Source organism: Bufo bufo, chromosome 5 (genome assembly GCF_905171765.1).
Source record: "Bufo bufo chromosome 5, aBufBuf1.1, whole genome shotgun sequence".
In the NCBI taxonomy this organism is placed as follows: Eukaryota; Metazoa; Chordata; class Amphibia; order Anura; family Bufonidae; genus Bufo; species Bufo bufo.
In genome coordinates, this window is record NC_053393.1 from 259787148 (window position 1) to 259802543 (window position 15396).

A 15396-nucleotide genomic window follows, 5' to 3' on the forward strand; every position below is an offset into this window, starting at 1 on the left:
GAGCAGTGAATGGAGAGATCTCTGGATCCATGTGAGGTACAGGGCTGGTTCTAACTTGTGGGAATGAGACTGCCCTGTGCTATATGATGTCTGACATTACTCAAGGAAAACTCCTTCATCTCTTCAGTATGGCTTCAGGTGAAGTGATTTCAGTACACCTCCCCTGCAGGGGTAATTTTCACATCGATTTCCTTTGGGTACGACCACATGGCGCTCTGTATAAAAGGTCACGCCATTTTTTGGCTTGGAACATCCCAAATTTGCCAGGACTCTCTGAAAATTCAGGACTGTTGCCAGCTATGCAGGGTCATTCAGTATTTCAGGCCAGTGTATGACCTTTTTGGTAATGTATGTACTATTTACCGGTGTCCTCTATATTCATCTGCATATTCTACATGTCATACACTTAATATTAGTGAAAGCTCATTATACACTGCTGTCCATCTTCCCTATTCCTGAAAAAAGAGGGTATGATGTGGACTCATTATTCTGATAAAACACGGTACACAGCAGCTTGGAATACAAAGTGATGGCTTCCATGCCATTTGTCCTCGCATCACTCTGTAGCCTTTCTGCTTTGCTTTCGCAGTTGCAGCGTCCTCGCCGGCCTCCGTAGTTCTACGTAACAGGAAGTAGGTGCAGGGAATGTGACTTGCGCAGACGAGGGCCTGTCATAGAGTGCGGGTTATATGTCTTACGTTCGCTGTGAATTGCTGGCAAGTCAGTAGAGGTTGCAGACTATGGCGCTGGTCTATGAGCACTTGAAGCTGTGAGTAGAAGCCTTTTGTTCGGTGTGGTGGGTTAGCTGCTCTCACTGTAGGAATTCTTTCCATTATTGTGCGGTTGCCCTCCTCTCAGCCTGGGTCCTTCATGAGCCTTCTTCACATGTCATGTCTTCTGATGTGGTGGCTGGTGCAGCTGGCACATCTGATCCTAGGCTCCTGCCCAGAGACAAGCAGCTATTAGAATAATACTAATACAAATGTGTGTATACTGCATGTGGCTGCAGTAACCAATCACTGGCCTCAGTGGTCTTGTGTTGTGTACCGCTGAGACCGGTGATTGTCTGCATCGGTCATGCACTGGCATGTCATCACTTCAGCCAAAACATTACATCATGTTCACAGTGGCAGGGAGGACATTTTGGAACAGTCCGTAAAATTAGGTGACTTTTTTTCCTGTGTCCGTGAAAAGAAATAGACGTGTTCGTGATTTGTATGAGGCTGGTGATACTTGACTAGATTATTTTGGCGGTAATTATCATTATTTTACAGTTCACAGGAAATGCTGGTGATGAGTTGTTGTCAGTATCATGAGCTATGGACATCATTCTCTATCAATCATTATGGTTTTCCAATTTGTCCATAAAAAATTCTGTCTGTGATTTTGGGATAAGTTGTCCAGAAAAAAGTAAAATTCTGGTTGGCAACCCTGAGGGAGGACAGGTGCGGTGACACTGGAACAAAGGGGGGTCCTGGAGAGTGAGTAATATAAAAAATAAATAAATATGAACTTGGGCAACCCATTTAACCTATTAGTCACCACCCTATTTTGACCCTTAGTGACCAAGCAATTATTATTTTTTTTGGCGGGACAAGTATTTTTAATGGTGCCATTTTGGGTTGCACATAACTTACTGAGTAAGGCCGAGTTCACATCAGCGTTCAGCCTTTCCGTTCTCCTGCTCCGTTATAGGAGCAGGAGAACGGAAAGGACAGATTCGGCACATAACTGAGCCTACGGACCCCATAGACTATAATGGGGTCCGTTAGGTTTCCGCTCAGAAGATGATTTTGGAGCGGAGACAAAAGTCCTGCATGAACAACTTTTGTCTCCGCTCCAAAATCATCTTCTGAGCGGAAACCTAACGGACCCCATTATAGTCTATGGGGTTCGTAGGCTCCGTTCGGCTTAGTTATGTGCCGAATCTGTCCTTTCCGTTCTCCTGCTCCTATAACGGAGCAGGAGAATGGAAAGGCTGAACGCTGATGTGAACTAAGGCTACTTTCACACTTGCGTTCAGAGCGGATCCGTCTGGTGTTTGCACAGACGGATCCGCTCCTATAAGGCCTCCTGCACACGACCGTTGTGTGCACCCGTGGCCGTTGTGCCGTTTTCCGCTTTTTTTCGCGGACCCATTGACTTTCAATGGGTCCGTGGAAAAATCTGAAAATGCACCGTTTTGCAGCCGCATCTGTGATCCGTGTTTCCTGGCCGTGAAAAAAAATATGACCTGTCCTATTTTTTTCACGGCCAACGGTTCACGGACCCATTCAAGTCAATGGGTCCGTGAAAGAACACGGATGCACACAAGATTGGCATCCGTGTACGTGATCCGTGGCCGTAGGTTAGTTTTTATACAGACGGATCCGAAGATCCGTCTGTATAAAAGCTTTTTCAAAGCTGAGTTTTCACTTCGTGAAAACTCAGAACCGACAGTATATTCTAACACAGAAGCGTTCCCATGGTGATGGGGACGCTTCTAGTTAGAATACACTACAAACTTTGTACAAGACTGCCCCCTGCTGCCTGGCAGCACCCGATCTCTTACAGGGGGCCGTGATCAGCACAATTAACCCCTTCAGGTGCGGCACCTGAAGGGGTTAATTGTGCTGATCACGGCCCCCTGTAAGAGATCAGGGCTGCCAGGCAGCAGGGGGCAGACCCTCCCCCCCCTCCCCAGTGTAAATCTCATTGGTGGCCAGTGCGACCCCCCCCCCCTCCCTCTATTGTAATTATTCGTTGGTGGCACAGTGTGCGCCCCTCCCCCCTTCCTCCCTCTATTGTAATTATTCGTTGGTGGCACAGTGTGCGCCCCCCATCGGCCCCCCCTCCCTCTATAGCATTAACAACATTGGTGGCCAGTGTGCGGCCTCCCATCTCCCCCCCCCCCCATCATTGGTGGCAGCGGAGTTCCGATCGGAGTCCCAGTTTAATCGCTGGGGCTCCGATCGGTAACCATGGCAACCAGGACGCTGGTTGCCATGGTTACTTAGCAATAGTACAATAGTAGAAGATTCATACTTACCGGCTGCTGCGATGTTCGTGTCCGGCCGGGAGCTCCACCTACTGGTAAGTGTCATTGCTAAATGAACTGTCACTTACCAGTAGGAGGAGCTCCCGGCCGGAAGCAGACATCGCAGCTCCCAGGTAAGTATGAATCTTTTACTATTGTACTATTGCTAGTAACCCGCTGCCACCAATGATCGTGGGGGGAGGGGGGGTAGATGGGAGGCCGCACACTGGCCACCAATGTTGTTAATGCTATAGAGGGAGGGGGGCCAATGGGGGGCGCACACTGTGCCACCAACGATTACAATAGAGGGAGGAAGGGGGGGGGGGGCGCACACTGTGCCACCAACGATTTATTACAATAGAGGGAGGAAGGGGGGGGGCGCACACTGTGCCACCAACGATTTATTACAATAGAGGGGGGCGGGGGGGGCGCACACTGTGCCACCAACGAATTATTACAATAGAGGGAGGAAGGGGGGGGGCCGCACTGGCCACCAATGATATTCAAACTGGGGAGGGGGGAGGGGGGGTCTGCCCCCTGCTGCCTGGCAGCCCTGATCTCTTACAGGGGGGATATGATAGCACAATTAACCCCTTCAGGTGCGGCACCTGAAGGGTTAATTGTGCTGATCACAGCCCCCTGTAAGAGATCGGATGCTGCTAGGCAGCAGGGGGCAGTCATGTACACAGTTTGTAGTATATTCTAACTAGAAGCGTCCCCATCACCATGGGAACGCCTCTGTGTTAGAATATACTGTCGGAAATGAGGTTTCACGATCTAACTCATATCCGACAGTATATTCTAACATAGAGGCGTTCCCATGGTGATGGGGACGCTTCAAGTTAAAATATACTATCGGATTGGAGAAAACTCTGATTCGATGGTATAAAAGGGACTCCAGACTTTACATTGAAAGTCAATGGGGACGGATCCGTTTGAAATGGCACCATATTGTGTCAACGTCAAACGGATCCGTCCCCATTGACTTGCATTGTAATTCAGGACGGATCCGTTTGGCTCCGCACGGCCAGGCGGACACCAAAACGACTTTTTTTTCATGTCCGTGGATCCTCCAAAAATCAAGGAAGACCCACGGATGAAAAAACGGTCACGGATCACGGAAAAACGGGACCCGTTTTTGCGGACCGCAAAAAAATACGTTCGTTTGCAGGAGGCCTAATGCAGACGTTTGGATCCGTTCAGAACGGATCCGTCTGCATTATAGTTCAGAAAAAATTCTAAGTGTGAAAGTAGTTCAGACGGATCCGTCCAGACTTTACATTGAAAGTCAATGGGGGACGGATCCGTTTGAAATTGCACCATATTGTGTCAACTTCAAACGGATCCGTCCCCATTGACTTACATTGTACGTCTGGACGGATCCATTTGGCTCCGCACGGCCAGGCGGACGACCAAACGCTGCAAGCTGCGTTCGGGTGTCCGCCTGCTGAGCGGAGGCTGAACGCTGCCAGACTGATGCATTCTGAGCGGATCCGCGTCCACTCAGAATGCATTGGGGCAGTACGGATCCGTTCGAGGCCGCTTGTGAGAGCCTTCAAACGGAACTCGCAAGCGGAACCCCGAACGCTAGTGTGAAAGTAGCCTAACTTTTATAAAAAAAAATTTGGGGGGAGGGGGATGGGGAAAAAAACCCAGCAATACTACTTTTACTACTTTTGCTCAGTAAAAAAAACATTTAGAAAGAAAAGAGAAATGTTTTTGCGTCACCACATACTTATACTTATTTTTTATTTTCGGTCTACAGAGCTGTGTGAAGGTTAATTTTTTGCGGGTCGACTACTAGTTATTGGTATCATTTTGAAGTACATAACACTTGCTGCTTCTCTGGGCCATGAAAGAACATCTCCACACCTGTGATCTTATTAGCGGGTGATGCTAGGGAGGCTTGTCCTCATGGCGGCCTGCTATTGGCTGACACCCCCCCCCCCCCTATAATGCTTGGTTGCAGTAGAAATAATAATAAAAAAAATTGTTCCAAGATTTGCTTGCATTAGTTTTACAGCAGGATCCAGTGCACTAGTAAAGATATAGCGCATTTCTATGTTGCAGGTAGCCATTATGGGATTATGGACATAAACCAGCAAAGGATGAAAGAAGGGGCACATTAGTGCTTTCTGTGTGTGGCTCGGCAGCTGTCACATTATATCTGCTCGGTCAATAGGTTTTATCTCTTTATTCAGTGCTTTTTAATGGGTTTGTGGCTTTATACTAGTTTTCCACAGTGTTTATTTCTTTTCATATTGGGAATCATAATGAAAGTGGTCTGGTAGAATTTTCTATGGCCACCAGGTGGCGCATGTGCGTGTAGTTCTCGTGTATAAGCAGTCTTTCCACATTCACCCTCCTTTGATGCAGCCAGGAACGGATCATAAAGAACAGACTCGTATAATGGGTCGGCTGAGGCTCAGTTTACATCTGCAGCCGAGGTTCTGTTTGAATCCTCAGCTGTAGTTTGTGGCAAAAATGCAGCAAAATGACCAATGCATGCAGCTGCATTTTATGTTCAGCACTAGGGATGAGCGAAGCGAGCTTCAGATCCTAGATCCAAAGTTGCTTCGCTTAAAACTTTGTTTTAATGCTGTGCAGAGATCCTCCGCCGTACCGCAATGGTTTTTAAGTTGAAAAATCAAATCTCAAGTCCTTCAGTGATAGCAAATTTGCCTTGCTGCAGCCCATACATTTTAATGCTGTATGGAGACGAATCTCCGTACAGCATTAAAACAAAGCTTTGAGTGAAGCAACTTCAGATTTAGGATCCAAAGCTTTCTTCACTCATCCCTATTCAGCAGCATGAGAGAAAACATAAAGGTAACCTGACAGAACCCACTATAGTCAGTAGGGTCCATTTAGCGCTGTTGGTCTCCATCCTAAGCCACTGTTTTTTGTTTTTAATTTTTCTCATCCTACACCAGAAAAAATGCCTCAAGGGTGTGAACCTAACCGTAGTCTTCTTTTTTATATATCCACGCTCCTGACTTTGACATCAATGAACTGTAAAAAAAAACAAAAAAAAAACTTGAACCTGGAAACCCAGCCTAAAGCTTCTTTGTTTATTTTTTTTAAAAAAAGGACTTATACGTATGTGGATTTTTATATACGGAAACAAGATGTTAAGTGCAGACCTTTTGTGCTGCTGATTTTTTTATATATATATTTTTTTTCCATGTTCCTCTGGCAAGTTGAATAAGAAAGATTTATCTCGGAGTACAATGGAGGCAAAGCTATTTTCTATCTTGGATTGTTTTCCCTCCGTTTAAGTTTAAACAGGTTGTCCGGGGTTTTGATATTAATGGCCTATTCTCCGGATAGGTCATTAATATTATTATTATTATTTTTTTAAATCTTTTTATTAAAAATAAAGTAAGTTTGTACATCAACATCATAACGTGCACAAGTAATATTGCAACACAAAAAGGTAGTGTTCAGGAGTCCATTACATTTGGTCTGAAGACCGGCAATTCTGTAAGATCCAAAACATGTTGTAGAGACAAAACACAAAACTTGCTCAAAAAAGGGAGACAACATGCCTCGAGGGAGAGGGTAGTCAGTAATGAGAAGCTTATAGCAAACGCAACTCAACCCTCCAGGCATGAGACATCATGGCCAATCCCACTCGATGCCCAACTTTTTAAATATATAAACGTACATTAGAAGCAAGGTCTCCTAAACAATTGAACACAGTCAAACACAAATCTCCATAAAGAGGGTAAGGCTACTTTCACACTTGCGTTCAGAGCGGGTCCGTCTGGTGTCTGCACAGACGGATCCGCTCCTATAATGCAAACACTTAGATCCGTTCAGAACGGATCCGTTTGCATTACCATGAACAAAAAAAAAAAAAAAAAAAATGATTTTTTTTTTTGTTCATGATAATGCAAACGGATCCGTTTTGACTTTACATTGAAAGTCAATGGGGGACGGATCCGTTTGAAAATTGAGCCATACTGTGTCAACTTCAAACGGATCTGTCCCCATTGACTTACATTGTAAGTCTGGACGGATCCGTTTGCCTCCGCACGGCCAGGCGGACACCCGAACGCTGCAAGCTGCGTTCAGGTATCCGCCTGCTGAGCGGAGCGGAGGACAAACGGAGCCAGACTGATGCATTCTGAGCGGATCCGCATCCATTCAGAATGCATTAGGGCTGGACGGATCCGTTTGCCTCCGCACGGCCAGGCGGACACCCGAACGCTGCAAGCAGCGTTCAGGTGTCCGTCTGCTGAGCGGAGGACAAACGCTGCCAGACTGATGCATTCTGAGCGGATCCGCCTCCATTTAGAATGCATTAGGACTGGACGGATCAGTTCGGGGCCGCTTGTGAGAGCCTTCAAACGGAGCTCACAAGCGGACACCTGAACGCTAGTGTGAAAGTAGCCTAAAGCGGGGAGTAGGGGGATTAAATGGAGTCTGTCACCTCCATATGGCCATATACAGTGCTTACATTGCCCTATAGCACACCTATACTTGAATGTTATGGTACCTTTTGTCTTTAGACTTGCAGAAGCTGGAAAAACGAACTTTAATTGATATGCAAATGAGCACTCGCAAGTGCCCAGGGGCGGCGTTCACTGTGTTGGTGCCCAGGCTGCCCTGCCTTTTTTTATTGTTTCCCCGCCACAGTCTCTGCATATGCCCGCCCTCCTATTCCCTTGCGTCATCCTAAGGTCTGGCCGAGATCCCGCGACTGTGCACTGCCTCGCCGGGCCGGAGCATGCACACTGCGATGCCCATTGTTGGCACGGCATCGATTTAACTACTGCGCATGCTCCGGTGAACGGCTGGTTTTGTGCTGTTCACCGGAGCATGCGCAGTAGTTAAAGCGATGCCGTGCCAACAATGGGCATCGCAGTGTGCATGCTCCGGCCCGGCGAGGCAGTGCACAGTCGCGGGATCTCGGCCGGACCTTAGGATGACGCAAGGGAATGGGAGGGCGGGCATATGCAGAGGCTGGGGCGGGGGAACAATGAAAAAAGGCAGGGCAGCCTGGGCACCAACACAGTGAACGCCGCCCCTGGGCACTTACGAGTGCTCATTTGCATATCAATCAAAGTTCGTTTTTCCAGCTTCTGCAAGTCTAAAGACACAGGTACCATAGCATTAATGTATAGGTGTGCTATAGGGCACTGTATATGGCCATATGGAGGTGACAGACTCCCTTTTAAAGAGAGTGATGTCTGATAATATTGTGTCACAAACAGTCACAGGTAACATTTTAGATCCTGATTTAGGGCTCTTTCACACTTGCGTTGTCCGGATCCGTCGTGTCCTCCATTTGCCGGAAGTACCCGCCGGATCCGTAACACCGCAAGTGAACTGAAAGCATTTGAAGACTGATCCGTCTTCAAAATGCGTTCAGTGTTACTATGGCAGCCAGGACGTTAATAAAGTCCTGGTTGCCATAGTAGTAGTGGGGAGCAGTATACTTACCGTCCGTGCGGCTCCCGGGGCGCTCCAGAATGACGTCAGAGCGCCCCATGCGCATGGATGACGTGATCCATGCGATCACGTCATCCATGCACGTGGGGCGCCCTGACGTCACTCTGAAGCGCCCCGGGAGCCGCACGGACGGTAAGTATACTGCTCCCCCGCTCCCCACTACACTTTACCATGGCAAACAGGACTTTAGCGTCCTGGCAGCCATGGTAACCATTCAGAAAAAGCTAAACGTCGGATCCGGTAATGCGCCGGAACGACGTTTAGCTTAAGGCCGGATCCGGATTAATGCCTTTCAATGGGCATTAATTCCGGATCCGGCCTTGCGGCAAGTGTTCAGGATTTTTGGCCGGAGCAAAAAGCACAGCATGCTGCGGTATTTTCTCCGGCCAAAAAACGTTCCGGTCCTGAACTGAAGACATCCTGATGCATCTTGAACGGATTTCTCTCTATTCAGAATGCATTGGGATAATCCTGATCAGGATTATTCCGGCATAGAGCCCCGACGACGGAACTCTATGCCGGAAAAGAACAACGCAAGTGTGAAAGAGCCCTTAGAAGGCTCAACAAAAATATGTTGTCAAATCTATCTAACTTATCTGGTAACAAACTATGCCCGTAATCTTTGTCTGGCATCTAACAGAGGTAATGAGTTAGGGGTTCGTGCATATTTGTTATGCTTCAGGGATAATATACTGCTCAAAAAAATAAAGGGAACACAAAAATAACACATCCTAGATATGAGTTAATTAAATATTCTTCTGAAATACTTTGTTCTTTACATAGTTGAATGTGCTGACAACAAAATCACACAAAAATTAAAAGATGGAAATCAAATTTTTCAACCCATGGAGTTCTGGATTTGGAGTGTCACTCAAAATTAAAGTGGAAAAAAACACTACAGGCTGATCCAACTTTGATGTAATGTCCTTAAAACAAGTCAAAATTAGGCTCAGTAGTGTGTGTGGCCTCCACGTGCCTGTATGACCTCCCTACAACGCCTATGCATGCTCCTGATGAGGTGGCGGACGGTGTCCTGAGGGATCTCCTCCCAGACCTTGACTAAAGCATCTGCCAACTCTTGGACAGTCTGTTGTGCAACGTGACGTTTGTGGATAGAGCGAGACATGATGTCCCAGATGTGCTCAATTGGATTCAGGTCTGGGGAACGGGCGGGCCAGTCCATAGAATCAATGCCTTCGTCTTGCAGGAACTGCTGACACACTCCAGCCACATGAGGTCTAGCATTGTCTTGCATTAGGAGGAACCCAGGGCCAACCGCACCAGCATATGGTCTCACAAGGGGTCTGAGGATCTCATCTCGGTACCTAATGGCAGTCAGGCTACCTCTGGCGAGCACATGGAGGGCTGTGCGGCCCTCCAAAGAAATGCCACCCCACACCATTACTGACCCAATGCCAAACCGGTCATGCTGGAGGATGTTGCAGGCAGCAGAACGTTCTCCACGGCGTCTCCAGACTCTGTCACATGTGCTCAGTGTGAACCTGCTTTCATCTGGGAAGAGCACAGGGCGCCAGTGGCGAATTTACCAATCTTGGTGTTCTCTGGCAAATGCCAAACGTCCTGCACGGTGTTGGGCTGTAAGCACAACCCCCACCTGTGGACGTCGGGCCCTCATGGAGTCTGTTTCTGACCGTTTGAGCAGACACATGCACATTTGTGGCCTGCTGGAGATCATTTTGCAGGGCTCTGGCAGTGCTCCTCCTGTTCCTCCTTGCACAAAGGCGGAGGTAGCGGACCTGCTGCTGGGTTGTTGCCCTCCCACGGTCTCCTGATGTACTGGCCTGTCTCCTGGTAGCGCCTCCTTGCTCTGGACACTACGCTGACAGACACAGCAAACCTTCTTGCCACAGCTCGCATTGATGTGCCATCCTGGATAAGCTGCACTACCTGAGCCACTTGTGTGGGTTGTAGACTCCGTCTCATGCTAATAAATAAAAGAATGTAGGCTCCAGCACTCACTTTTGTTGAAGTGTCTTTTTCTCCGTACTTTATTGGCAAATATTCACAGACATGTAGGACACAGTAACTCTCCGGTGTATTGGCTGTTGACGCGTTTCGAAAACTTCTTATTCGTAACAGTGGTGTGCGTATGATGTTCTCAGGTATAAATAGCCATATGAGTGTGTATAATTAGATGTAGGTTCACTCCCACTCCAAGGCATGGAAAAGGGGAGGAGAGGATGGAGGTGGATCATTTTAACCACTTCCCAAAACACTAATTGCTATTAGTCATCACCTGGAACATCAGACTCATTCCAACTCAAATCTGACATACAAAAGTTAACATTAAAAACATTATAGTAGGGTTGCATAGAAATAATTCTTTCGCCGCTTACCCATTGTTTCTCATATTGTTAGCATAAAAACTAGGGAACATACAGATAAAAGAAAGAGGAACTCTGCTATGTGCCTCCTGCGTTTTGTAGGTACCTATTCACATTGGGATTCCGGGAAAAACCACACCCCGCTTTTCTATGCTCTCCTAATAGAAATGCATGATTTCCCTTCTCATATTCAAACCTTTTGGATACCTTGTCTCCAATTTGAATATCCAGAAAGCCTCTCTGAGATTTACTAGGTGCCTGATATCTCCTCCTCTAATAGGGGTTTTAACATATTCTATCGCATATGCTTTGCACTGCGATTATGTTTGTCTATAAAATGTCTTGCGGCATTTGATATGTTGGTGTATGAGGGGTTGTCTACATAGTTTAAGTGTTCCAGAATTCTGTTTTTAAATTTTCTTATAGTACACCCTACATACATTTTATCGCATTGTTCACAGATGATCACATAAACTACAGCTTTTGTATTGCAGTTAACCGCCTCACGTCCGCCCATAGGATATAAACGTCCTATGGGTGGACGTCTATTTCTGACAGCACGTTTTAAAACGTCCTGTCAGAAATAGCAGCTGCACGCTAATCGTGCAGCTGCTGATCGGGTTGCCCGCTGTCAGTGACAGCAGGGCAACCCTAAGACAAGGCAGGGACAGTGCCCAGGTGTCCCTGCCTTCACGATCGCTGCAGACACAGCGCTCACCGAGCGCTGTGTCTGCAGAGCAGGAAGCGCTGTGCGCTTCCTGTTCCGGCCCGGCGGTCATGTGACCGCCGTGACCGGAGAGTGCAGGGGCTGTGTGAGGTCTCTCAGAGACCTCGATCAGCCCTGCTCTGAGGCTGTACAGCGCAGGATTGCTGCTGTACAGCCTCTATAGGGGTGCATTTGTCCTGTAACTGGGGCTACTATCTCAGCCCCAGTTACAGGAGAAATCAACTGTGAAAAAAAAAAGAAAAAGTGAAGTAAATGTCCCCCAGAGGTCTTGTATGACCTTATGGGGGACGAAAAGTGTAAAAAAAAATAAAAAAAATAAAGGGTTGAAAAAATAAAATAAAATAAAGTTTCACATGTAAAAAAAAAAAAAGTTCCCAAGTTAGGAATAAAAAAAAAAAAATTAAAATAGACATATTTAGTATTGCCGCGTCCGTAAAAACCAGCTCTATAAAAATATCACATGACCTAACCCCTCGGATGAACACCGTAAAAAATAAATAAAAAAAACTGTGTCAAAACAAGCAATTTTTGTCACCTTGCATCACAAAAGGTGCAACACCAAGTGATCAAAAACGCGTATGTCCCACAAAATGGTACCAATAAAACCGTCACCTCATCCCGCAAAAAATGAGCCCCTACATAAGAAAATCTCTCAAAAAATAAAAAAAACTATAGCTCTTAGAACATGGAGACACTAAAACATAATTTTTTTGGTTTCAAAAATGCTATTATTGTGTTAAAGTGAAACAAATAAAAAAAAGTATACATATTAGGTATTGCCGCGTCCGTAAAAACCAGCTCTATAAAAATATCACATGACCTAACCCCTCGGGTGAACACCGTAAAAAAAAAAAAAAAAAAAACTGTGTCAAAACAAGCAATTTTTGTCACCTTGCATCACAAAAGGTGCAACACCAAGTGATCAAAAACGCGTATGTCCCACAAAATGGTACCAATAAAACCGTCACCTCATCCCGCAAAAAATGAGCCCCTACATAAGAAAATCTCTCAAAAAATAAAAAAACTATAGCTCTCAGAACATGGACACATTAAAACATAATTTTTTGGTTTCAAAAATGCTATTATTGTGTAAAACTTTAATAAATGAGAAAAAGTATACATATTAGGTATCGCTACGTCCGTAACAATCTGCTCTATAAAAATGTCACTTGACTGAACCCCTAAGGTGAACGCTGTAAAAATAAATAAATAGAAACTGTGCTAAAACAACCAATTTTTTGGTCACCTTGCCCCATAAAGTGTTATATTGAATGATCAAAAAATCATATGTACCCAAAAATAGTACTAATAAAACTGGCACCTTATCCCCTAGTTTCCAAAATGGGGTCACTTCTTGGGAGTTTCTACTGTAAGGGTGCATCAGGGGGCTTCAAATGGGACATGGCATCTAAAAACCATGTGGAGTTCCTTTCCTTCTGCGCCCTGCCGTGTGCCCATACAGCAGTTTACGACCACATGTGGGGTGTTTCTGTAAACCGCAGAATCTGGGTAATAAATATTGAGTTTTGTTTGGCTGTTAACCATCGATGTGTTAGAGAAAAAAATTGATTAAAATGGAAAATCTGCCAAAAAAGTGAAATTTAAAAATTTGATCTCCATTTTCCTTTAATTCTTGTGGAACGCCTAAAGGGTTAACAAAGTTTGTAAAATCGGTTTTGAATACCTTGAGGGGTGTAGTTTCTACAATGGGGTCATTTATGGGGGTATCCACTATGTAGGCCCCACAAAGTGACTTCAGACCTGAACTGGTCCTTATAAAGTGGGTTTTGGCAATTTTCTTAAAAATTTGAAGAATTGCTTCTAAACTTCTAAGCCTTCTAACGTCCTAAAAAAATAAAATGACATTTCCAAAATGATGCCAACATAAAGTAGACATATGGGGAATGTTAAATAATAAATATTTTATGAGGTATCACTTTCTGTTTTAAAAGCAGAGAAATTGAAATTTAGAAAATTGCGATTTTTTTTTTAAAATTTTTGGGTAAATTTGGGATTTTTTCATAAATAAAGGTGAAATATTTTGACTCAAATTTATGACTATCATGAAGTACAATGTGTCACGAGAAAACAATCTCTGAATGACTTGGATAAATAAAGGCGTTCCAAAGTTATTACCACATAAAGTGAGATATGTCCGTTTTGCAAAATTTGGCCTGGTCAGGAAGGGGGCAAAGGGCCCAGATGGGAAGTGGTTAATATAAGACTTGATATTGTATATCTGTGTATGATCCGTGTTAGCGAAAGTTTTAGTATTTTGTACATAATTACAAGTGCGGCACCGCTGACTACCGCAGCGTGTGAATCCTTTGTATGTTAGCCATGTGTTTGTTTGTGGATGCGTTTCACGTACAAACATTGATGGAGACAAGGAGTTCCCTATTGTGGGAGGTCTTTTTGATACTATTTTGCAACCTTGTTTGAGTACCGTGTCCAGTATATTATCCTCATATAGTACAGGCAGATACTTTCTTATTACATTTTGAATTGTGTTGAATTGTCTGCTATATGTTAAAACCAGGGTAGGTTGTTTAACTTTAGCATGCTTGTGTTCTCGGTTTATATCCCCATTTGTACACCCATCTTTATTTTTATTTTTGTATATATTGGGTATATATTTTGCAGTACAAAAGCTGTAGTTTGTGATCATCTGTGAACAATGCGATAAAATGTATGTAGGGTGTATTATAAGAAAATTTAAAAACAGAATTCTGGAACACTTAAACTATATAGACAACCCCTCATACACCAACATATCAAATGCCGAACATCAGACGCACACCACTGTTACGAATAAGAAGTTTTCGAAATGCGTCAACAGCCAATACACCGGAGAGTTACTGTGTCCTACATGTCCGTGAATATTTGCCAATAAAGTACGGAGAAAAAGACACTTCAACAAAAGTGAGTGCTGGAGCCTACATTCTTTTATTTATTTGCTGTACCCTTCAAAGGAGGTTGAAAAACCGGGCACCGTGCACGCGGGTTTATCCATTCTGCAGATTAGAGTGAGCTGGTATCTGCACTTTTCTCCGTCTCATGCTACCAATAGAGTGAAAGCACCGGCAGCATTCAAAAGTGACCAAAACATCAGCCAGGAAGCATAGGAACTGAGAAGTGGTCTGTGGTCACCACCTGCAGAACCACTCCTTTATTGGGGGTGTCTTGCTAATTGCTTATAATTTCCACCTGTTGTCTATCCCATTTGCACAACAGCATGTGAAATTGATTGTCACTCAGTGTTGCTTCCTAAGTGGACAGTTTGATTTCACAGAAGTGTGATTGACTTGGAGTTACATTGTGTTGTTCAAGTGTTCCCTTTATTTTTTTGAGCAGTGTATAATGGATGTGATCTCCATGATAGGGTTATCATGGAGACCACATCATCAGGGACCAATAGTAATAGTCCCTGATGGTTAATGTGCTGTTTAGGGGCCATATTGCCCCGATCGGGGTGTTGGGGACTCGATTGGGGCGTTCTTCTATACACTCTCTCTCCTTTTCTGAGGAGAGAGAACTATTCCGGGGGCGGCGTCCAGCATATAGTTTGCGCATGCGCCGCCGCCATCTTTGTTGAGGTACTGGGGGGTGGGGTGAGGATCAGGACCCAGCTTTCCCTTATGGGGCAGCTGGGGGACCCGATCCTTGCACCTGAGACTTTCTCCCTCCTCTCTTATATGAGAAGCTCTACTAACGGCATTTTCGTTTATCGCCAGTAGCTGCGGTCAGCGAGCTCCTGCACTTTTTTGTAGCGCCAGCTTGGGCTGAAGTGCCACCGTAAAAAGGCGGCGCTCTAGCCCAAGGCCCCTTAGTGACCGCCATAAGAACACGTA

The 15396-nt window shown here is 45.2% G+C and overlaps 1 protein-coding gene across 1 annotated transcript in view; it reads left to right on the forward strand.

Annotated features, from left to right (window-relative positions):
- The first annotated feature begins 681 nt into the window (after window positions 1-681).
- Window positions 682-15396, forward strand: part of SACM1L (SAC1 like phosphatidylinositide phosphatase) — a 168685-nt gene continuing 153970 nt past the window's right edge. Inside the window, exon 1 of the mRNA XM_040432192.1 lies at window positions 682-769. The gene's annotated coding sequence lies outside the window, so the exon portion shown is untranslated. The remainder of the gene's footprint in view (window positions 770-15396) is intronic.